Genomic DNA, 20,148 nt, shown 5'->3' with positions numbered 1-20,148 from the left:
TAGGTCTTCCTTGAAGGTCTGAAAGAATTCTGCACTGAAACCATCTGGCCCTGAACATTTTTTTGGTGGGAAGATTTTTAATGACTGTTTCTATTTCTTTAGGAGTTATGTGACTGTTTAGATGGTTTATCTGCTCCTCCTTTAACTTTGGTACCTGGTATCTATCTAGAAAATTTTCCATTTCATCCAGATTTTCCAATTTTGTTGAGTATAGGCCTTTGTAGTAGGATCTGATGATATTTTTAATTTCTTCTGTTTCTGTTGTTATATCTCTCTTTTCAGTCCTGATTTTATTAATTTGAATACTGTCTCTGCGCCCTTTGGTTAGTCTGGCTAAGGGTTTGTCTATCTTGTTGATTTTCTCAAAGAACCAGCTCCTGGTTTTGTTGATATTTTGTATAGTTCCTTTTGTTTCAGCTTGGTTGATTTCAGCCCTGAGTTTGATTATTTCCTGCCTTCTACTCCTCTTGGGTATATTAGCTTCTTTTTGTTCTAACTCTTTCAGGTGTGCTGTCAATTTATTAATGTACGTTCTTTCCATTTTCTTTTTGTGGGCACTTAGAGCTATGATTTTTCCTCTTAGTACTGCTTTCATTGATTCCCACAAATTTTTATATGATGTGTCCTCATTTTCATTTAAATCTAAAAAGTATTTCATTTCTTTCTTTATTTCTTCCTTGACCAAGTTATCATTGAGTAGAGCATTGTTCAGTTTCCAAGTGTATGTGGGCTTTCTGTTGTTTTTGTCCATGTCAAAGACGAGTCTTAGTCCATGGTGGTCTGATAAGGTACTAGGGACTATTTCAATCTTTTTGTATCTGTTGAGGCCTGTTTTGTGACCAATTATATGGTCTATTTTGGAGAAGGTACCATGAGGTGCTGAGAAGAAGGTATATTCTTTTATTTTAGGATGAAATGTTCTATAGATGTCAGTTAAGTCCAATTGGTCCATAACTTCTGTTAGTTTCATTGTGTCTCGGTTTAGTTTCTGTTTCCATGATCTGTCCATAGCTGAGAGTGGGGTGTTGAAATCTCCCACTATTATTGTGTAGGGTGCAATGTATGCTTTAAGCTTTAGTAAAGTTTCTTTTATGTATGTGGGTGCCCTTGCATTTGGGGCATAGATGTTCAGAATTGCGAGTTCCTCTTGGTACATTTTTCCTTTGATGAATATGAAGTGTCCTTCTTTATCTTTTTTGATTACTTCTGATTGAAAAATGATTTTATTTGATATTAGAATTGCTACTCCAGCTTGTTTCTTGGGACCATTTGCTTGGAAGATTGTTTTCCAACCTTTTACTCTGAGGTAGTGCCTGTCTTTTTCACAAAGGTGAGTTTCCTGAATGCAGCAAAATGTTGGGTCCTGCTTACGTATCCAGTCTGATAGTCTATGTCTTTTTATTGGAGAATTGAATCCATTGATATTAAGAGATATTAAGGAGAAATGAATGTTGTTTCCTGTTATTTTTGTTATTGGCAGTGGAGATATGTTTGTGTAGCTACCTTCTTTTAAGGCTTTTGGAAGATTACTTTCTTGCTTTTTCTAGGTTGTAGTTTCCCTCCTTGTGTTGGAGTTTTCCATCAATTATTCTTTGAAGTGCTGGATTTGTGTTGAGATACTGTGTGAATTTGGATTTGTCATGGAAAATTTTGGTTTCTCTATCAATAATGATTGAGAGTTTTGCTGGGTATAGTAGTCTGGGCTGGCATTTGTGTTCTCTTAGGGTCTGTATGATATCAGTCCAGGATCTTCTGGCTTTTATTGTCTCTGGTGAGAAGTCTGGTGTAATTCTTATAGGTCTACCTTTATATGTTACTTTGCGTTTTTCCCTTACTGCTTTTAGTATTTTTTCTTTTTTTGTACATTTGATGTTTTGAGTATTATATGGCGCGAAGTATTTCTTTTCTGGTCTAGTCTATTTGGAGTTCTGTAGGCTTCTTGTATATTTATGGACATCTCTTTCTTTAGGTTAGGGAAGTTTTCCTCTATAATTTTGTTGAGGATATTTACTGGTCCTTTAAGTTGGGAATCTTCCCCCTCATCTATACCTATTATTCTTAGGTTTAGCCTTCTCATTGTGTCTTGGATTTCTTGTATACTTTGGGTTAGTAGCTTTTTGTATTTTGCATTTTCTTTGACAGTTGTGTCAATGTTTTCCATGGTATCTTCTGCACATGAGATTCTCTCTTCCATCTCTTGTATTCTGTTGGTGACACTTGTGTCTATGACTCCTGATCTTTTTTTTAGGTTTTCTATCTCCAGGGTATTGTCCCTTTGTGATTTCCTTATTGTTTCTACTTACATTTTTAGATCCTGGACAGTTTTGTTTAATTCCTTCTCCTGTTTGGTTGCATTTTCTTGCAATCCCTTAAGGGGTTTTTGTGTTTCCTCTTTAAGGGTTTCTATCTGTCTACCAGTGCTCTCCTTAAGTTCTTTGAGAGTGTTATTTATGTCTTTCTTAAAGCCCTCTATCATCATCATGAGAAGTGATTTTAATTCTGAATCCTGCTTTTCTGGTGTGATGGGGTGTTCAGGGCTTGCTCTGATGGGGGAGCTGGGTTCTGATGATGCCATGTAACTTTGGTTTCTGTTGCTTACGTTCTTGCGCTTGCCTTTTGCCATCTGTTTAACTCTAGTGCTGCCTGTACTTGCTGTCTCTGACTGAAGCCTGCCTTTCCAGTTGTCTAGCTTGTGTCTGATCTCCTAGGGGTCCAGATGTCTCTGTGATCTTTTCCAGCTGCACTGATTACAGTGGTACCTCTAGGATGCCTCAGGATATGGTGCCTCCAAGGTAGCAGTCCAGCTAGGTGTCTGCTGTTCTGGGTGCAGTGTCTCCTCTAGAATATCTCAGGATATGTTGTCTGACGCTCTGAGTTCAGTTGTTCCTCTGTGGCTCTGTGTTGAGTGGACCTTCCAGTATGTCTCAGGTGGAATCCAGGGTCCACACAACAGCAGACCTGGCAGAGGTCTGGTCCAGGCCTCAGATCCGAGAACTAGTTTCTAAGACACTGTCCAAGTTAGAGCGCCTGGGATCCCTGCTTCCTCTGGGTTCTTGGAGGTTGGGGACAGAGCTGCCACCCAAGATCTGCTCAGTGCTCTGGCCCAGACCGGAAGGAACCAGTGTTCTGGGCCAGGAGTGACTTTCTGAGTCCTTGTGGGTCCCGGTTACTCCCTGTTTAGGGCGGGCCTTGCTGTCTGCTTACCTAAGATACTGCTTGAGTTAGAGTGCCTGGGATCCCCGCTTCCTCTGGGTTCTTAGAGGTTGGGGGCAAAGCTGCCACCCAAGATCTGCTCAGTGCTCTGGCCCAGACCGGAAGGAACCAGTGTTCCAGGCCGGGAGTCTTAAGTTTACTTTAGCTTTTGGGTTTTCTCTTTTGCATCTATATTTCATCATTTTCTGTATCAAACATGGATTCCTTGTGTAGTTTAATCAAAAGCACAAGCCATAACAAATAGTCTACACAACAGGTGGGGCCTGTAATGCATTATTTCATTCTAATTACTGGGGATTTTAAAAAAGATATAAAATACACATTTGTAGCCCAGCTGCCGAGGCCACACAGGAACTGGGAGAGTCTCTAGGAGGAGAAGGCCAAGAAAATCTCCAGTGCTGGAGATAAATCACATGATGCCCAGGATGAGGTTGTGTTTTCTCTTTAAGCACCAGCAGAGCCTGATTCTGAGTGAGACGCTGACTCTGCTCATTGCAAGAAGAGCTTAGTAGGGTGAAAGCAGAGCTTGAGTGCTGGAGTTAGAGCATCTGGATATCAGAAATCAGAAGCCTCTAGAGCAGATTCCAGCCTAGATGTCAGCCATGTGAAGAACAGAGAAGGGAGGAGTCAGTAAGGTCACAAGGTGAGTGTGTGGCATCGTTAACTCAGAAGATGAATATATACTTTAGTAAGTCACATGCAGTTAATGACCTAGCGAATGCCTTTTGGTCACTACATATCCATTAACATCACCAGAAGCAGTTTTTTTTTTTTTAAATTGGGTATTGCTAGAAGTATAAGGTTACAGATTTCCCTCGAAGATATATGGTGTTTGCATCTCTGTGTCATAACGTAGTCCGAAGAGACTTGATCATCTGTGTATTCCATGAAATACATTATTACTGCTAGACTTTGATCGTCTGTATATTACATGAAATATGGTATCAGTGCCTAGACCTCGATAATTTATGAACTACACGAAATATGGTATCAGTGCTACACCTTGATCTTTGGTGTATTACATGAAATATGGTATCAGTGGCAGACCTTGATCCTCTGTGTATTACATGAAATACGGTATCAGTGCTAGACATTGATCATCATAGAATTGTTTTCTAAATTCTATTGCATTTGTTTCACTGTGACTCTAACAGAACTTTTGCTTGTTAGTTTCCATAGAACCTGTCTATTAAACAAACCACAATATTTTTTTGGCTTTTCCTTACAGCCTTTTAGGTATACGTACTGTTTGTCTCTGCCAAATTCTAATTCTTTGCAAGAAATTCATAGACTTCTTTTCTTAGGTAAGACCATAAGTTCCAGTGCTGATTACTTTATATCCACACAGGCTGGATTGAGTCCAGAAGCCTGAAGTTATCTATTAACAGTAATGTTTTTCCAGAGGCTTCAGACATTTGTTTTTAGACGACAACATTCCTGTGGTGACAAGTATTTGTTTTCAAATAAGAGTCTAAATTTGTTATGAAGGTACCAAGAGTACTTTATTAAATGCAATCTGCTAACCCCTTTAAATAGTTATCTCTATGTAAAGTTCTGATGCCCTTAACATACTTAGGATCTTATCCTCAGACTCTAAGGTGGAGGAAGACTGAAGTCTACTGGTGAAACATTAAAATTATTGGGGGAGAAAAAAATAAACTTTTAAATCTCTAACACCTGTATCTATACCCAAGTTTTTTACTCACCCACAAAGACCTAACATCAGACTCATTCATTCTTGAATACTGAGGCCCATATAACCCCATATTCTTTAATTAGGCGTGGGTAAGAATTCAGTTGTGATTTATTCTGGCAAAGTTACTCACTAACTTCACAGATACAAAACCATACCCATAAACTTCTACCAGCATAGAGAGTTGGCACATGCATATAGAGAATTATTATTACCATTTAAGGAAGAGAATTCAAAATAAAGAGAGCATCCAGGATCCTGCAGCAGTTAAAAATTTTGGTTGGCAAATATCATCTGGTTTTAATACTGGAAATATTTTTTTTAGTCCTTATGAGATTGATTGTTGGCCTGCTTTGAGGCAGTAATCTTGTCCTGTTCAACATCTTTTCCAGAAGTCAAAGGAAGTAATTTCTGTGTTTGCCACCCAGATATATCTTTGCTATGATATGTTAAATATTTTTTAGAGTTGAGGTCTGATACAGGAGCCTTACAAAGTCTCACAGAAATACATCTATTTTCTCATTTTCCATTAAACGTATAGAACATAACTGTCTGCAATCCCAAAATTACCCTCCAGAACAAATCAATATTTCAGAGTATCTTAAGCCCACATCATTACCATGGAAAAGATCCCCTGTAAGTTTTATGAAAAAACAATGAATGCTGAGCAATCACTGCTGATATATTCCAATTGGCAGAAGACCTCCACATGATCTGACATATTCTGAAATTGTTTACCTTTCCTAAACATCTGCAAACCACTAGTAATTATATCTTTTGTGCGGATATTAAAATCACACGTCTTGCTTTCTTTCATGGCTTGGAAGGAGCTGTACTTAAGGACCAGATCTGTCTCATTGGGCTCTAGTTTCTTTCCTAGGAATTTGCAGATCTTCTTTATGGTTGCTCTGGTGTCCTAAAAGAAGATGAAACATAAAAGGAGGGTAATAAAAAGAGAACTCTGAGAAACATATGCAGAGAAAAAGACTGTGGATGGGGAATGGAAAAGTGGCACCATGAGAAAGCATTGAATGAAGTTGAGGAAAGAATAAGGGCATGGGGAACAGGTAAGAGACGTGTGCAGCATTTGGGTACTGACTTGACTTTCAACATGACTCATCTTTGGTCCTATGAAAACAGATGGTAACATTTCTTTGAGGTAGAGAGGATATTAGAAGTGGGGTATAATGTAACTGAGGATCTCTTCAAACTTGTTCTGTAGTGGATGAAGACCATGACATTTCTTAACCTTCTAACTTCTTTTCTTTAGTGCTATGTTTACAGGTGGGTGCCAACACATTTCCTAAATTTACAGAGATGATTTTTCTTGAGACTAGTTCTTACCATGGATCCATTTCAGGTAGAATGAAAATAGTTATGGAGACCATACTGATCTTTACCTTGAAAAGATCAGAAAAAAAAAATCTATCTGATTTTGCTACATAAGTGCTGTTATACCACAGCTGGATTGAGATGTTTAAGGAAACTCATAGAAAAACTTCTAAACAGTTATCAATGTGAATGAAGGCAATGTGCATAAAGAACTTGACAGAGATTAATTCTTACATCAAATAATATTGCTTCCTATAGGTAAAGGAGAATAATACAGTTTTACAAGTTTCATAACAATGTTCTTAATAGTTGCTACTTGGGGATATTTCTGGGAGATTTTGTTTTGTTTTGAGCTATAATCTTGTAACTCAGATGGCCATCAACATCACAATCTTCCTGCCACAGATACACAAGTACTGACATTATAACTATGTACTACCACAACTGACTTGATTTTAAAATATAATCATAAGAAGGTAGAATCTTATATTGAATAATTTTTTGAGTATAGCGCTTCTACTGGTATTATTATTTCAAAATATTAATTAAATATTTTATTATATATTTGGTTAATATTTTATGTGAATGTGAATCATGACAATCAATGAAAGAGTGTGTGGAGTAGATGAAAATGAGATTTTTGAGAAACTAGACTAGCTTGCAGCAGTGTCAGCTAGGTAATGAAGTTTACTGGAAAAAAATTATTCCATAATGAAAAAGTGGATTTAAGAATAAGCAAAGGAGCATGATTGCTTGTTTTGTTTGTCAATTTGATACAATATAGACTCATCAGACTCCTCAGTTGGTTATGCCTTCATGAAATCAAGCTGCCACATTTTATAAATTAATGATCCTTGGAGAAGGGACCAGCACATGGTGGGTGGTGCTATCCCTGTTTGTTTTTCCTTATTTCTATAAGAAAGCAGGCTCAGCAAGCCTAGTGAAGCAAGCCAGTAAGATGCACCCCTTCATGGCCTCTGCATCAGCACCCACTCCTTGGGTTTCAACTCTGCCTCTTATTCTGAATTTTGCTCTGTTCCTCCAGATTTAATCTCCCAATCCAACACCCAGTTCTTATCCAAATAATCTATGGTAGCTTCCCCAAATTTTTGGGATCCCACTTATACTCTTCTAAACTTGCTTCTCCAACTCTTTCAGTATTCCAACCCACACCTCTAATAGGTCCTCCTTAAGAATTCGTAGACCATTCTCTCCAGGAAAGTGGAAGGCTAGCAATTGATCTTCACTTCTTATTCTATTCCTATTAGTCAAATCTCCCAGGCAGGCTTATCCCTAGATCTGCAGCAGTACACCTGCAGCAGCCACTCCCATCTACTGTATCTCACAGATCTTCCCGTCATAAGCTTTCTCCTCTTATTCAGTGTTTGTTCTTACCCAAAAACTCCATCAGGTACTCCCTGGAAGCCACATGCCAACCCATTAATGGGAGCTAGTAGGCTAAAAGAAATCATCACCTTTATGTTTGTTCCTCTAAGTCCAGTCCCCTAGTGTCATCCCCAGCTCTGCACAGAACACCAGCTGCAACCTCCCCCAAGTGCTCTCATCTCCACTGGATCACAGATACTGTAATCTACAAAACTCTTTTCCACTACTCCTGCTTTGTCCTAGTTCCCACATCCTGAGAATCCACAGGCCAGTCTGATCAGGGAAGCACATAGGGTAACTGCAGATATTCACCTCTCCCTCTAGTCTTCCAAGTTTTGTACCACAGTATTTTGATATAAACCTCATCCACAGATTTATATCAAAGCATTTTTATGGCCTTTCCTCTCTTAGTGCCTCTATTTCTGAGTGAATAACTAAGAAAATTCTAGTGGAACATCCAGCTTTCTTCCTTTCCATGGATCTCCTTAGGTTCCTCTCCTAGTTTATCTACTTTCTTAAGTGTCAGATCTTGATACCCAGAACATATTTTACCTGGAACTCTCCAGTCACTATACATATCAGGATCCCAGAACAATTTCCCATTCAGCAACACACAACTACTAAACTAACCTCAGAATCAGATAAGACAACAAATACTAAGAAAGAAAACACATGTCCAAGAAGGCAGGACCAGATATCAGGACTTTGATGCATAATCTTCCAAATGCCAAATGGCTAGATGCCAGCATAAAAACATAAAATATAACATCCAGGAAATTATGCCTTCATTACAGACCTGTTACCACACTACAGGTCTTGAGTATCCCAACATAGCTTAAGAAAAAGAAAAATACCTTAAAATAGTCTATATGGAGATGATAGAGGTCCTTAAAGGGAAAATTAATAAATCCCATATAAACTTCTATGAAAACACAGAGGACACAAAAGAACAAAACAATTTAAGACATGAAATCTAAAATAGAATCACTCAAGAAACTCAATTTGAAAACAATATACTAATAAATATTTAAAAATTTGAACAGTATCCTGAAAGTAAGATTCACAAACAAAATACACGAGTTGAAAACCAGACTCTCAGCCATTGAAGACAATGTGAACAACTGGATACAGTAGTCAAGGAAAATTTTACATTTAAAACCTGTCACAAATTATCCAGGAAATTTGGTACATTTCTATGAATAATATAAGTAGAGAAAAAGAAGTACTCATGTGAAATTCACAGATAATATTTTTAACAAAATCATAAAAGAAAATATCTCAGCTGCGCAGTGGTGGCTCATGCCTTTAATCCCAGCACTTGGGAAGCAGAGGCATGCGGATTTCTAAGTTCAAGGCCACCCTGGTCTACAGAGTGAGTTTAGGACAGCCAGTGCTATACAGAGAAACCCTGTCTCAAAAAAGTAAAGAAAAGAAAAAAGAAAAGAAAATATCTCAAACATAAAGATGGTGATACTTATCAAATTACATGAAGCATACAGAGCACCAAATAGATTGGATGAGAAAAGAAATGTTCCTCAGTATATCATCATCTTCATCATCATCAACAAGAACAACAAACATGCAGAACATATAATGGATGGATAGGTAAGGGCTGGAAAGGGAAGATCACATGAGAAAGGAAAATGGGAACAAAATAGAGGAAGGGAATATGGGAAGAGACAGTTAAAATTAAGGAACATTTGATGGAAACCTACTAATGCAGAATCATTCTGAAATATATCAAGGCCATTTAAGTAATATTGCCAAATAATAGAGAGATGCTGTCTGAAAATGGCCTTCTCTTGGCCCTAAAGGAAGCATCAAGTACTGGCATTGAACTACATCCAATAAAGTTTTTGGCCAAAGTGGTTACACTAAAATCCTAAGCAACACAAGCTGATGCCAAGACTATAGGTTACTTTCCACAAACTGTCAATAAGACACCATTGCTGCAAACAACACCTAAAGAACTCACTGAACAAGGAGATGTTGGGCTTGTGCCAACATACTGTTATCACACATTACATTCAAGCATGTTTGTTACAGAAAGATACTATGCATGTTATCAAAAGAGAAATGCAAACACCAAGCCAGACATGAATTTACTTATCTACAGTGCTTTCATATCTGTAAGACATGCTAGAACAATGGTGGCATCAAGCTTGTGGTAGTAACTCACCAATAACTCATTTGTCTTAAGGTTCACTCTATGAGATGGAACCCAGACCTAACACTCTGGCTGGCCAGAGACTAAATAGCCTGTGGACTCAGGATGAAATAAAATAATATGTGTGTGAATAAATTAGTGATAAATACTCCTAACGATATTCTGCTATACAGAGATTAGTGATATGTTTAGCAGTCATCAGAGACTTTCTCCTTCAGCACTTGGAAACAAATAGAGAGACCCATAGCTATACAATACATAGAATGAGAAACCTTTGAACAATGAGCCCTAAATGGGATATCTCCATCAAATATGTCTATTTAGAGATCAGGCATTCTTCAGAATAAAAGGCTGAAAGAGTTCAAGAGCCAGACTAGAGGGAGGACACTAAGAAAACAACTCTTAAGTAACTACAGGACTAGATCAGTATGCATAATGTGCAACACCAATATTCAAGTATTCACCAGCTCTCTCTCTCTCTCTCTTTCTCCCATAGATAGATAGATAGGTAGGCAGATAGATAGATAGATTATAATTTTCTGTTTAGTCTTTCTATGGCATTTCTGAATAAGCAAACATGTGGGTCTCTGATTTGTGTGCCTTCCCTTGGCCTCCTTTTCTTTGGTTGCTTTGTCTTGTCCAACTTTTTAATGATACTTCTGTTTTATAACATATTTGGTTATATTTTTTTAAAAGGAATAAATGAATGACTGGAACTCTAGACATAGGTTGCCGAGAGAAATACAATGACAGAGACAGAGATAGACACAGATAGAGAGAGATACAGAGACAGACAAAAACAGAGAGAGACAGACAGAGAGAGACAGACACAGAGAGGGGGGAAGGTCAATTTTCTTCAATAGAGTGAAACTGGGTACAGTTAACACTCCAGGGCAGTATTCCTATTAATGTGTAGCTGACAAACACATACTAGATTCCACATTTTTGTTTGTTTGTATACTTGCTTTTATATTTTTTGTGTGAGTGTGTGAGTGTATATGTGTGTGTGCATACAGTTTTATTTGGTCACAATTTTATGGATTTTTGGGGGTATTATTTGTTTTCTTGATTTGGAGAGTTGTATTTTATTGATATTTTATTTGTTTGTTGAGAAAGAACTTGAGGTTGGGTTGGTAAGAATGAGGAGAAAATTTGAAAAAATTGTTAGGGTGGAAGAATATAATAAAATACATTTAAATATAAAATGTTTTAAATTATAAAAATATAATAATGAAAAACAAATTACAAACACAGTAAATTTTAACTATCAGTAACCTTCCACATCACAAGCATCTGCTTTAATAAGGTAAACAATGGCTGTAAGACTGCATTTTCTTCTCAATTAAATTTTTTCAGTAGTTCTAAGATGATGCAAGGGTTTTATCTGGCAAAGTGTATGCTCAATGAAATTTTCTTCCTCACTTAAAAGTACAATTGACATCTTTATCTCTGATATATAAATGATGGTTATTTTTTACCTATAACTTTCAAACCCTTTAAACTTTTGAATTGCTGATCAAATGATATGTGTGCTTATAAAAATGGTACTATTATGTGTCTATCATTACAATGAGTATTCTTTAATTAAATAAAAATAAATTGCATAAATTAACTTAAGATATTTTCTTGGTCTTATTAAACAATGTCATTTGTAGCAAAGGTTAACCTCAAAATTACCATACAACAAGTAATGACCTTGAACCACTGAGTCTGTCTCCATCTCCAGTGCTTGGTCTAAATCCATATGACATTGTGCCCAAAATTATTTTTCAGTTTTCATTTTTTTGAAACAATTATACCCTCCAGTGGGGCATTTCAATATATATATGAAACTTTCAATTATCAGATAAATATATGCCATATCAATCTTTAAGAAATATATCTTGCTTAATGTTTAAACATGTATAATATTCTCTACAAAGGCTTTTCTATATGTATCCTAGACCACATTACTTACCAGCAACTATGCAGAGCAGAAGATGCCATCATCCTTGACTGGCTTCACTGTGTATGATTTTTGTCCAGATTTGAATATTACATGAAAGAAGAGTCTCCTTGATTTCTTTTTTTAAACAAATGGCAGAAATCTCTATGAAAAAATCAAGCTATTCTCTATTTACAACATTCAACATGACATTTAATATATACACACACATACATACACAGAGCTAGTGAGCTGATAAAATTAAGTTCATTAGTAACATCATCTCCTTATAGACTTTCTTACCCCTGATTCCATGCAGAAACAACTTCCTGAGAGGTTGATATGTCAGAGCCCCATGGTTCCCTTAACCCCTGGAGGATAGCAGTTCTCATATGTAGTTCATATTTATTCTATGAATGAGCTCTTTGAGTATGCTTCAGAAACAGACTCATAATGACTTTTCATTATACCTATTTCTATATTTTAGTGCATCTCTCACACATTAACAGAAAACATTCTCCTGGCAGTGAATAGTGATTAATACTGATTGACAACTGTTAAAAGTAGAGACAACAAGAAAGTTTGGAGTAATCAGTACTAAATGGGAATTCTATATTCTCTCCCCATTTTAGGTTCTCTAAATGAGACATGAGTTTCAGGGACCATTGAAAGCAGGAGTACTGGCTCTGCACACACTCCTACAACATCCAGCAAAAACTTGACTACCAGGTGCTCTGAAACACCCAGGATCACAGGGTCATGGGATTACCAAGGGAGATCAGACACACCCAGGATCACTGGAGTTCTGACACACTCAAGATCATGGTTGAGGCCACAACATTTTTCTCAACACCTTATGTAACTGGGACCCCAACAGGAACTAGGAAAACATGAACCCCTGCCCAGGCAGAGGCACAGGGTTCTTCCAGCTTGCACCTGTCTCTTGTGCAGACCCAGTGCTCTGGCTCCCCACCCACTCCTGCAACTCCGAGGATATCTGACAGATGTCATACAGACCACAAGGGAATAAAATTTCTAGCCCAGGCTAATATATCCAGAAAAACTCTCAATTACAATAGAGGGAGAAACCAAGATATTCCATGAAATCACACATGATCTCAGGAGCTTCATTACACCAGGATTTTAAGATCCCAGAGGTAGCTTGACTCTCAGGATCTTTGACACACCCAGGATCTCAGGACCACAAAATCCTCAAATTATAGGATCCCAGAGATGGCTGAACTCTGAGGAGTTCTGACACAATCAGGACCACAGGAGGGAGAGGATCCAATCAGAGATAACAAGAGCAGTTAACACTATAGATAACCAGATGGTGATAGGCAAGTGCAAAAACACAAGCAACAGAAACCAATGCTACCTGACAACATAAGAACCCAGTTTGCCCACCACACCAAGCCCTGGATACCTTAACACACCTTAAAAGCAAGATTCAGACATAAAATCCCATCTCATGAATGTGAAAGACGAATTTAAGAAGGACATAAATAGCTCACTTAAAGAAATACAGGAGAATACAGGTAAGCAAGTAGAAGCCCTTAAAGATAAAAACAAATAAATACCTTAAAGAAATACAGAGAAACACAATTAAACAGGTAAAAAAATTGAACAAAACCATCCAGGATTTAAAAATGGAAATAGCAACATTAAAGAAATCACAAAGACAGACAGCCCTGGAGATCAAAAACCTAGGAACAAAATCAGCAGTCACAAATGCAAGCATCACCAACAGAATACAAGGGAGAGAAGGGAGAATCTCAGCCATAGAAGATACTAGAAGACATTGACACAACAGTCAAAGAAAATACAAAAGGGAAAAGCTCCTAACATAAAACATTCAGTAAATCCAGGACACAATGAAAAGACTGAACCTAAGAATAATAGGTATAAAAAAGAATGAAGGTTCCCAACTCAAAGGACCAGCTAACATCTTCAAAAAAGTTTTATAAGAAAATTCCCTAACCTAAAAAAAGAAGAGATGCCCATAAACATACAATAAACCTGCAGAATACTAAATGGATGGGGCCAGAAACAGAAATTCCTCCTGTCATATAATAATTAAAACACAGAATGCACAGAAAAAAAGCAAAGAATATTGAAAGTAGTAAGGGGAAAATTTCAAGTAACATACAAAGGGAGACCCATCAGAACTACACTAGACTTCTAAAAAGAGACTATAGAAGCCAGAAGATCTTGGGCAGATGTCATACAGACCCCCAGGGAATAAAAATTCCAGCCCAGGCTAATATATCCAGCAAAACTCTCAATTACAATAGAGGGAGAAACCAAGATATTCCATGAAAAAGACAAATTTAAACAATATCTTTCCACCAATCCAGCCCTACAAAGGCTAATAGAAACAAAACTCGAACACAAAGAAAAACCTTCAATCAAGAAAAAGAAAGAAACTAATCTTTTCACAACAAAACAAAAAGAAGAGAACTGTTGCCACCAGCAGCAATGTTGAACCGGGTTCACCTGTAAGAGAGGCTGAGAATAGGGAAATGGGCGGGAAGAGATGAAGCCAAGACAAAGTTCTCTGATCAAGACTTGAAGTTTAATAATTTGCTTTCACATATAAAGGGGAAGCCCCACCCCCCCAGAGTCTCTTCTCCATTCAGCCCAAGGGCTGGGCAAGGAGAGAGCAGTCCAGAAGGTGCCAAGGCTAGCTCAGCAGGCAGTCCATTCTTCTTAGCTCAGGTAGCAGGCTCTAAGGTGCCAAGGCTAGTAATGTAATGCCTCTCCTAGGTCCTACTGTTGCTTGATCTATTGTGGTAAATGACTTTGCAGGCCTGCTCAGGCCTGGGGGAAGGGCACAGAGAACCAAATACGCATAATTCCACCTCTAACAAAAAAATGACAGGAATGCTAGGCCACTGAGGCAAGAGTAGGTGGGCAGGTGGGGCAGCACCCTTATAGAGGTAGGGTAGAGGGAGGAGGGAAAACGGAGAAAGGGGATAACATTTGAAATATAAATGTATAAGATAATCATTTTAAAAAGTCAGTGGCTTCAGTTCTGTTCCCACTAAGATGCCTACTAGGTTCAATGGGTAGTTAAAAACCCATAGTTCTAATGATGATCCTAATCATGGTTAAATTAAATGAATGAGGAATAAAGAGACATGAATATTTGAAAGTAGAAGTACAGGGAATTGGGGTTAATGAAAATGAGAGAGAGATTATAGTGGTTAAGGGTTTAATAATCAAAATGTAATTTATACTGAAAGACCCCAAAAGGGGACCCTCACCCAAGTCCGGACCTGCACGAACTCAAAGACACGAGAAACCATCTTGATGCAATTGCAGAGGAGGTTTAATGACGAGGGCCCTCGGGCCGGAACATATCTCATGCAGGAGATAGAGATTCTGACCCAGAACCCAGGAAACTTGGGATATTTATTGGTAGGGGTTGGGGAGAGCAGGACAATTTGGTGCGGTTACATATGATTGGTTGCACTTTTGCGCGGCTACACATGATTGGATATTTCAAACATCAGCAACTTGTAGAACTGGCAGAACTTGCAGAACCTCGGACCTCCCAGAAAGGGAGGGAGAGAGAAGTAAACACCAGATAGCCCATTACTCACTTGGGCTTGTTTGGACTTGTCTGGGCATGCCCTTGCATGCCTTTATTTTTGGTCACCCTGCCCCTGCAGGGACTTAATATTTTATTATGACTAAAATTAACAAATTGTTGGTGGTCTTTGCTGACCATGAATTTTTTGTTATTGTTTCAATGCTGCTTTCAAATTTTTATTTTGTATTTCACAATACATATATCAAATTTACAAAGAAATACACGATAATAAACATATAAAAACACTAAAATTCAAGAAAATCAAACCAACCCTGTAAAACACTGTAGCTTATTTCAAGTTATAGTATAGTCACAGAACAATAAAAAATGATACTGCACAAATAAAAAATATAGACATGTAGATCAATGGAACAAAAAAGACATAAGTTCACACCATTGAAGGCACCTGACTTTTGACAAAATGCTAAGAATAGACTGAATAAAAGATAGATTCGTTAGTAAATGGTGCTTTGGAAAGTGAGTACTTACTTGTAGAATGAATTTAGATTTTTATTGGTTACTTTATTTATTTACATTTCTAATGTTATCCCCTTTCTAATTTTCCTTTAGCAAACTCCCTATCCCATTCACCCTCCCCCTCCTTCTATGAGGCTGCTCTGCCTCCCACTCACCACACCCACCTCACTACCATAGCATTCCCATACACTGGAGTATTGAGCCTTCAAAGGACCAAAAGCATCCCCTCCCATTGATATCAGATAAGTCCATCTTATGTTACATATACAACTGGAGCCAAGGGGCTCTCCATGTGTACTCTTTGGTTGGTGATTTAGTCCCTGAAAGCTCTGGCAGGTCAGGTTGGTTAATATTGTTGTCTTGAAAAAACCCTTCAGCTCCTTCATTCCTTCCCCTAACTACTCTATTAGGCTCCCCATGCTCAGTCCAATGGTTAGCTGAGAGCATCCCCATTTGTATTGGACAGACTCTGGCAGAGCCTCTCTAGAGACAGCTATATTGGGCTCCTATCAGCAAGCACTTTTAGGCATCAGCAGTGATGTCTGGCTTTATTTCTGCAAATGGGATGAATTCCCATGTGGGGCAGACTGTGTATGGCCTTTAGTTCTGTCTCTGCTCTGTCTTTTGTCCATGTATTTTTTTTTAGACAGGAGCAATGCTCCACTATGTTCATAGCAGCCTTATTTATAATAGACAGAAGCTGGAAACAACCCATATGTCCCCCAACAGAGGAATGGGTATAGAGCATGTGGTACATTTACATAATACAACTATTAAAAATAATGACTTTGTGAAATTCACAGGCAAATGGGTAGAACTAGAAAATATCATCCAGAGTGAGTTTCCCAGTCACAAGAGAACACACATGATATGTACTCACTGATAAGTGGATATAAGGCAAAAATCTCAGAATATCAATGATAGAGCTCACAGACCACATAAAACTCAAAAAGAAGGAAGACCAAAGTGTGGATGCTTCAGACCTACTTAGAAAGGGGAACAAAATAATAACAAAAGATAGATGATGGGTGAGACTTAGGAGGAAGAAAGGAGAGGAAAATGGGGGCAGGATCAGGTATGGAAGGACATGGAGGAAAGCTACAGAGGGTCAGGAAATGAGACAGAGTTGTGTAGCAATAGGGGATGTGGAACTGGAGGTAGCCACTAGAAAGTCCAAGATGCTAGGAAGGCAAAAGTCTCCCAGTACCCAACAGAGATATTAGTTAAAATACCCAACAAAGGGGAGAGAGAATGTATAGAGAACATATCCAGAGGTTAGACATGGTCCCTGGTTAAGGGATGGGGCCACACACCCACCTACAAAATTTTAACCCAGAATTTAATTTAGATCTTAATCGCTTATCCTGCATACACACACCACACACACACACACACACACACACACACACACACACACACACACAACTAATTCACACCAATCCCTAATGTATCAAGAACCTCAAAGTTAAACCTGAAACTGAAACTGCTAGAAGAAATAATAAAAACTTTACTTAGAGACAGAATAAGAGTTAAGATAAGGCTTTTCTGAAAGAGATTCATTTCATTCTGAAAAGAAGGCCAGTACCAACAAGTTGAACCTCATGAATTTAAAAGTCTTATGTTAACCAAAAGAATGTAAAAGTGCAGCCCATAGAATGAGCAAAAAACATTTGGCTGCTGTATGCTCCCAGACAATGCCTATGTAGTATTCATGATGAATTTAAAAACTCTTCCTTAAGAAACAAACAACTGGAGTAAAATCTTGACTATGGAACTCAACAGTAGTAAGGGGTAAATCAGTCATACACACTTTGAAAAACTTCAAAGTCATTATACATCAAAGAAATAAAAATAAAAACTTATGCCAATCAGAATGGCTATTGTCAAGAAAAAAATTGAAGTATGAGGAAAAGAGAAGAAAATCTAAATATAATGTGATGAGAAAAGATTAGATGCAGAAAATGAACAAGAGTGTTGAAAGAGAATATAGGAATTTTTTCATTATTTTTTAGTTCAAAATTTGCCATAGATTTCTGCTTTTCCTGTGGATAATTCAGTATTATACAAGTGATGTTAAATGCATAATGTTTAATATGAAGCTTCACAGATTTTCTATTGATTACCAATTCTAACAGTATATAAACTTAGTAAATGGTATACAGTTTGCTTCTCATTAATTTTCATATATGCTTTTTATTTATTTGAGAGATTTTTATACTAAATTTTAGGGTTTTTAATTTGAAATAAAATATGGAGAAAGTAAACTTCTGTTGGAACCTGACATATATATTATTTATATCATTGTGGAATATACTCAATATAGAAAACAGAACATACATATGGCCCAGCTCTAGAATCTTAGGTATATACCCAAGCTACATAGGTATTCTACTACATAGGTACTTGAAGATCTATACTCATTGCAGCTCTATTCACGATGGCTAGGAAATACATTTAGCCTAGATGGCCACCAACTGAATAATAGATAATGAAATTCTGATATATGTATACTCAATGAAATTTTATTCAACTGTAAAAATGAAAGTATGAGAAATACAAAGTATTTTTCACTTATAAAAAGTAAACTTAATCAGAAGCCCAAGTACAGATACATGAACACCGCATGTTTTCTATCATATGAGTATGCTAGTCAAATTCTTAGTATTTTAACTTGAAGTGCATATAAAGAACATGAAATTTAAAAGGGGCCATTAGAAAGGGAACAAGAAAAAAGGACCTCAATGAAAGAGAAGCTTCAGAACACCTGTGCTATGAAATTGAAAGGAAAGTGTGAGAGTGAGGAGGTTTATTTAAAGATGTAGTGAGAAGATGATAGATAGCATTAACCAAAATCAAGAATATACAAATATGCCATATGGAAACTACCTAGTTTATAAGCATATATATAATACATATCATATACTAATTATAGATATTAATATATAATATGAATAATGTATTTTATATGTTATATATGATTTATTATATATTATATATTTATTATATATTATATATTATCATGTACCATATTATCTATATATATTTTTAAGTCATGTCTTTGAATTGGTAGACAATATTGCTTCCAGAACTTACCAGTTATTAAATAAAATCTCCATTGTTAGTGCTTGGGATACTTCCGTAGGAGTTGTTGCCAGCAAAGGGCCTAAGAGTCTAAATAATATTAGAAATGGTCACTGTTATCAATTGCCTACAGAAACTACTTGATTATACCCTATTGTTAATGCATCTTTATAATTTTGTAAATAGGATATAAAGAAAGTAATCAGGAAGTGGTCTGGAAAGCATTTCCTCCTGAGTAACCCATATAATACTAGGAATGTTTTGTAGGCTGCTTGTGGGGTATTATCATCCACAGTCTTACTCAGCTGTGGACAACCAGCCTTACAAAATACAGTTCAATAGTAGCCATTGTGTTATGGGGTAACAAACCATTTTATGATTGGTATTGAGAAGAGTTCACATCTGGTGCAATCAACAAAGTCAAACCCCATTTTTGGACGAGAATAAGTCATTATATTGAAGCTACTGTTGTTATGCTAAATGGACATGATGTATAAATCTAATTGTCTTCTAAATAGCTATTTTTTTCCTAATACATTACCACTGACAACTTAGTCAAAGAAGCAGCTTCTTGTAGTGGCCAGTAGTAATTTTAGAGACTCAAAACTAGTGAAATTGATGAAAATAAAAAGTCAGACATAATATAAAATACCTTGGTGTGACTCTAACCAAGCAAGTGAAAGACCTATATGACAAGCACTTCAAATCTCTGAGGAAAGAAATTGAAAAAGAACTCAGAAGATAGAAAGAGCTCCCATGCTAATGGATCAGCAAGATTAATGTAGCAAAAATGACCATTTACTTCAAGCACTGTACAAATTCAATAGAATCCCCATCAATATTCCAACTCAACATTTCATATAAATAGAAAGACTAATTCTGAAATTTATCTGGAATAACAAAACAACAAGGATATAAAAACCACCCTCAACCCTGATATAGCTGTCACCTGAGAGGCTTTGCCAGAATCTGACAAATATAGAGGCAGATGATCACAACCAACCATTGGGCTTCCAAATGGAGGAGTTAGAGAAAGGACTGAAGGAATAGAAAGGGTTTGCAACTCCATAGGAAGAACAACACCATCAACAAACCAGACCTCCCAGAGCTCCCAGGGAGTAAACCCCAAACCAAAGAAGAAACATGGAGGGACCCATGCCTCCACCCACATATATAGCAGAGAATGGTTTTTTGGGGCATCAGCAGAAATAGAGGCCCTTCGTCCTGTGAAGGCATGATGCCCCAGTGTAGGGGAAAGCCAAAGTGAGGAGGCAGGAGTG

This window comes from Arvicanthis niloticus, chromosome 24 (assembly GCF_011762505.2).
Source record: "Arvicanthis niloticus isolate mArvNil1 chromosome 24, mArvNil1.pat.X, whole genome shotgun sequence".
NCBI classification, from domain to species: domain Eukaryota; kingdom Metazoa; phylum Chordata; class Mammalia; order Rodentia; family Muridae; genus Arvicanthis; species Arvicanthis niloticus.
Note: the sequence above shows the minus strand (reverse complement) of the source record.